This window comes from Pyrgilauda ruficollis, unplaced genomic scaffold (genome assembly GCF_017590135.1).
Source record: "Pyrgilauda ruficollis isolate IOZ18807 unplaced genomic scaffold, ASM1759013v1 scaffold7, whole genome shotgun sequence".
Lineage (NCBI taxonomy): Eukaryota > Metazoa > Chordata > Aves > Passeriformes > Passeridae > Pyrgilauda > Pyrgilauda ruficollis.
In genome coordinates this window covers 1397728-1403727 of record NW_024528821.1, presented here as the reverse complement: position 1 = coordinate 1403727, position 6000 = coordinate 1397728, and the positions used below count along the sequence as shown (strand labels likewise).

Here is a 6000-nt window from a genome sequence, read left to right as displayed (position 1 = left end):
GCCGCACCGAGTTCAGAGTCTCTCCGCGCAACTTGGGTTACGCGGCCGGAGCTCTGCGGACTGGTGCGGGGCTTCCAGAGCGCGATTGCCTTTCCATCGTCTCGCGGCTGCAAAAGCAGATAATTGACTAAATCCAACAGAAATAAAACAAACTCAGGCTACCTAAAAGTTAGGATACCTTTTTTCCCCCCTCCCCGTTTCTTTTACAATTTTATTCCCTATGTGGAAGTCGTGTGTGATTCGCGCTTGGCACGCTGCATGGGAAGAAGCGGCTGGTGCTTTGGATCGAGGATTTGCTGTTGCAAAGCGGTCTAACTTCCATGCAGTGGGGCAGCCTTCGCTACTCTAAACGCCTTGATGATGTGCTGAGGAGCCCATGTAGATTGGCATCTTGTGCAGAGAAGGCACTTAAGGTAAGAAGGGGGCTTGGGGAAAAGGGGGATTTTTGTATCCTTTTATGTGATATCTTTTGTCCAGCATCTCCCCCCCCCCCCCCCCCCCCCCCCCCCCATTGGAAGCAGAGCCTTAGCGGTTCATCCAGAAGAGTATGGATAGGCTGGAACCGATCAAGTAAAATGAAAGTCTGCTCCCGTGAAAAGTGCACGGAGCTCACAAGTGATTGCAAAAGCTGTATTTATTTTTAGTCTGGTAGCACAGAACGGCGAGGCTGTGTGCTCACGGCGCGGACAGTGAGCAACTCGCCTAGCTCAGGAATGAGGAGATCCACGGGCTCAGTCTCCGATGGGCAGTTTGCATTGGCTGCTGCATTTTGTTGAATGTGTACCCCCCGCTACCTCCCCAGAACATCCCATCAGCCTATTTGATTTGTTGTTTTTTGCAGATATAGTGCCTACTATTAATGAGAGGGGGTGAGGGATGCGAAAAAAAAAAAAAACCAAAAAAACCCATATGGAACATTTTATTGATGTGATCATAATCCTGTAATGGAGATTGCATTAAATGAGGATTGCATCAAAATGCCAGGCTGCTGTGGAGAGAAGAGAAAGCAAAAACTATGCTGGATTGTAAATGAAGTTCTTTGATTGAAGGATTGTCTTGAACCATGAAGGGATGTCTGTGAGCTTAAAGTTGCTGTGTATGTGGAGTACTGGAATGGGATGAAAACCAGATGAAGCTGAAATGTGTTTTAATTGACTCAAGCTCTGGATACAGTTAGAATTGGTTAGAGGCATTGCAGTGATGCCCAGTGAATTCTTGGTTTCAGCTATGGAGACCACAGAAAGGCAAGGGGAGAGCAGAACACAAAAAGACAAGGAGAGAACGTGATCGTGTGGGAAAGGGAAGGATGGTTCGTGACTTTTGCCATCGTGGTACAGATCTTGCAGCCTGCTGGCTGCAGGCAGAAGCCTTGCAGGCGATGTGGAAGGCAAAGGATTTATCTCTTTACTCTCCTTTTGCAGCCTGGGTGTAGTTGCCTGTGAAGTAGCTGCGAGGTGCATGGCAAGAGGCAAGCAGGGACCTATTTGCCCTTCTCGGACAGTGAGGGAAACTGAGGTTGGGAGAAATGCAGTCGGCTCAGCTGATCCTGCCTTTTTGAGCTTGAGTTGATAATACATTTTGAGTAATTGTTACTGCTTATCTCAGTCGGCAGAGGAGGGGAGAAGATGTTCAAGTTTATTGAACCAAAGCAGAGCTGAGGATAGTAGATACTATCAACTCACCCTTGCATTCTTTTTGTGCTCAGTTGTATTCTGGCATAGAGAACTGAGCCACAAAGAGCACCTTCTTCAAGCCTTACTGAAAGGAAGCCTAAAGACAACAAAATGATTAAGTGAAAGATAAATTGTAACTTTTTGTTTGTCTGCAGTGGAAGTAGCATTGATCTGCCAGATTGCACAGGTCAAAAGAGGTAAGATAAGGAACAAAGTTATGTATGTATTTATTTATTTATTTACTAACATTCCCACACACACAAACAAAGTTGGCGTGCGGAGAAACATCCCAGAGCTCGGATGCACCATGGCTGAACACAACCTAAGAAACTGACATAAACAGCAGAGAAATTCATGTGAGAATCCTCAACATACCTATCTGTAACTGCGAAAGAGTTGGGTAAATGCTAATTTGCAAACCAACCCTGAATAGCTGATGTTCTCAGAAGGAATTTGTTTCCCCATTTGTGTACAGAATATCAGGTAACATCTCCACAACTGAGTCTCTCTCTTGCTGTGTTTTTGGCATAAAGTTGAGATGGAAACACTTACTTGAAATAAAATGAAGAAAAGCAAAGCAGTATAAGCATGTTGAATTCCTCTTAAGCATTTTATTTTGGCAAAAGGCAACTTTTCATGAATTGTAAGAGATAGGTTTAGAATATTCATGGCTTAACTCCAGGGAGCTTAGTGTTAGCTCAGTAGGCAGAAGGTTCTTTCTCTAAAGAGGTATCTGGAAAAGACATGTTTAAATTTCAACCCATATTCAGCAGAGACTGTTGGTTTCCACGTTTTAAAATAATTTTTTTATGCCTCTTAGGGGAATGATGCTTAATCTGGGCAATAAAGCAAGTATTCCTAGCTAGCTTTTTTAATGGAAAGAGTGTGCTCCAACTGTACTTCTGTATGTCCAATACTCCAGATTTTGCTCTATTTTTTATCAAATAACAGCTGTGGAAGAAATTTTGTCCTTTGAAACCATGGTTATCCATGCAGATCTTGGTGTGTATTTTTGCTGCCGAAGAACTCTACTTCATGGCTGCATTGTTCATTCTTGAAGCATTTCTTTAAATGTGAGCCTCTCTATAGTTAAAGGATAATTTATATTCAGTGTAGTGCTGTCTGCACAGTGGAATTGGCTTTATACATCACAGCCTCTGCAAAAAAAGAGATCAAAGATCTGAACCTGTGGTCCTGTATTGCATTTGTATTCTACCTGGACTTGAGTAATCTCATAGTGGAGCCATTCACGCTCCCACAGTTAGGAGTGTGTCAGCCTTTCCATTAAAACACCCATTTGCTTAGGAATTTAATAGCTGGTTTTAAGGACGGGCTCCAAGCTTAAATTGGAACATTCATACAGTAAAAAAAAAACAGATATCCAAAACAATGAAGTCTAATAGCATTTGGTACTGTTGAGTTTATGGAAAGCTTAGCAGGAAAAACACGTGTATGAAAAATTGAGAGGTTAAAAGGGAAAGAAAACCCAGAAAACCTTTCAAAAGGCCCTTTTGGATCCAGGTGAGTGTTTCTACCTGGATTTTAAAGGACCCTGCGGTTGTTAAACAGCCAGTAGGACTTTTCTTAAAGGAGGATAGCACTGGCTCCAAGCAGGAATTAGTCAGATCTCAGTTCAGTTTCACACCCCATCAGAACTAATGCCTTTGGCACTGATCCAGGTAGTTCTTTGGAGGGTTATGTTGCAAGAACAATAAACCCCAAACCTTGTATTGTAACCCATGAAGTTTTCCTTTCAATGAGCCAAAGAGAACCTTTCACTTTTGAATAGTGCTGATTGTCTGACTCAGGTGTTGGAAGCCTTTGGGGGATGCTGCTGCTAGCTCTCGCTTGCCAGGTTGTCCACCTGAAACAGCCAGCCCGGCAATCCTGCTTCCCATCAGCTGGCTGCCACGGGGACAACTGCAGAGCCCTTTTGTTTAAAGCACCCCAAAGCCTTTTCCTGGAATTACAAATACATGTAGATCCAGGAATACAGTTGTTCATGCTGTGTAATGCCAGGGTTCAAGGAGCAGGTTCAAGATGCAGCTTCCTGTATTCTAAATATTTTAGACTGGATGAAATAAATGAGTATTGTTTGCCATTTACATAAAAAAATTCTTTGGGGAGATTAATATTCTTCTGTCCCAATTACCTCTTTCTGCAAGGAGTTTGCTGAGGAAATTTGTGGCAGTTGTCTTTCTTTTGTGAAGTAGCAGTGACCATATCTGTCTTGGGTCTTTGAAAACTAATCCTCCTTACAGATACACGGGCGAGTAATATGATGTCAGGAGAAGTTAATGTGAAAATTAAAATACAGATGAAGAACACTATGGGATTTAGTCTGTGGACACAATCAAATCATGGTAGTTTTAACAGTAAGTAAGAAACTGTGTCACAATTAAGTACTCTTTTCCTTTGAAGTCTGTTGTCATTGTCCTTGATGAAATCCTGTTGGAAATTTTTTCTGACACTCTTCGAAAATATATTATTTCCCATAGATTATGCAGGATTTAGCTTTCTTGATTCAACATGGCCTGAGCCAAATCTTCCTGTAATCTGTGAAAAAATTCCAAGTGGATCAGAGCCTTCCATAACTGCTTTTTGCCTTACATTACGTACATACTTTAACTTCTGCCAGTCCTTCAGGAGTTCTACGTGTCCATGTGGTATTGAAGGCGTTGCTGTGGAGCAGTTTTGCTTGCAGGGGTGGCAGAACTCAGCCAGTTTAACAGCAAATGCTTTACTGCCTTTTCAAGGAAGCTTTTTAAATGGTTGTTGTTTTCCTTAATTTAAGTTGCAAAGGGAACCTAAGTAACCAGATCATCAAAGAGCCAAATGCGTTGTTAGAGAGGCAGATTAATGTTGAAGTCACTGGAGACTTCCAAATTCAATAGTGACATTACAAGCAGAGGTGTCCACTGTTTCTAAAAGCCATCGCTGGGGGGTTTAATGTGGCAGTTCCCTGTGCTCAGAAACTTCTGCTTTGTCTTCCTGCCAAGGGAACATCTTGCCTTGTGTTCTACTTTGATGTGATATGGTTGTTTTGGGGAAGATTTTCTTCCTCCAAGCTGGTCTAGAAATAAGATGTCACTGGTGATGTCGTCTGTTTGCATATCAGTGTTTATCTGTTACATCCTTAAGGACATAGTTTTATTATTGTTGTAGGAATTTAATTAGTAATTATGTACGCTCAATGCTGTCTATTGAAGTAGCAGGAAATATATGCTAAAGGGGAAAAAATCAAGTATAAGTTTATAATGCTTATGCACAGCATATTTCATTTAACCAACAATGCCATCTTGTTAAATAAGTAAATGTATATGTATGGAAATCTATGATCTGCTGGATACGTGCTCTCACATGTGGGCACACTGCAGCCACATGCACTCATGTTTCCAGCTGTAGTCCCTGGCACAAGACACAGGCGTGCCCACCCCAAGGAAAGTATGAAATGCTTGGGGGATGACTGAACTGCATAAAATAGAGCATAGGAAACAGTTATAAAAAAGCCACTGTCTGCCTCCAGCCTGTAACTCAGACTTCATTAGGTCACTTTTTTAAAAATAATCCTCCTGAGAAAGGAGGTTTCATGACTGAGTTTTGTCTCTGCTAATGGAAGTAATAATTTAAACCCATGTTTAGTCATTTCGGCAGGTTCTGTGATTGCTTCTGTAGTTATAAAAGTTTGTATCTCCCTGTCTCCTGACAGGTGTGGAGCTGTGTGTCCTGACAGGCACACAGTTACCTGGATCATTGGTTTGCCTTGGGTGTGGTGGTATTTTTCTCCCTGAAATGGAGCCTCGCTTCAACGGGAGGGATCATGTCAAGGTGCTGGTTGGGTTCACAAACTGGAAAGAGACTTTCCTAGGACTTGTGGGATGTTTCTGATTAAAGACCTAGACTTTTTAAATAGCTGAAGAGAGTGCCATAGCATTCCCTAAAGAAAAGTGCAGAAGAACTCTAGTGGTTGGAAATTCCATTAAATGGTGACTCAAAAAGAACTGTAATGTGCATACATAACTCTGAACTCAAATGATTTAGGGCCTCAGTGTAGTAGTTTGTTTAGATTATAGTTGCTGTCAGTAATTTATAAATATATGTAGGATACAAGGATGAAAGTAAAGCTATCATTAAATGGAGTAATGGCTTCACTATGTCAGCCATTTAATTGACCCTTGGAAAACGTACGTGGCAATGTGTTGTAAATCAAAATCAGGAGTGCAATGCAACACAGTAATAATTTTGGGGATGAAAATTGGGAAAAGAATGAGTGAAATTCATTTTCTGTTCATCTCCCTACCTTGTCCTCATTTGAGGCTTTCCAGAA

At 41.7% G+C, this 6000-nt stretch overlaps 1 protein-coding gene across 1 annotated transcript in view; it reads left to right on the top strand.

Annotated features, from left to right (window-relative positions):
- Nucleotides 1-335: 335 nt before the first annotated feature.
- PCDH11X (protocadherin 11 X-linked) overlaps nucleotides 336-6000 on the top strand; it is a 416133-nt gene continuing 410468 nt past the window's right edge. The window contains exon 1 of the mRNA XM_041485190.1: nucleotides 336-413. The gene's annotated coding sequence lies outside the window, so the exon portion shown is untranslated. The remainder of the gene's footprint in view (nucleotides 414-6000) is intronic.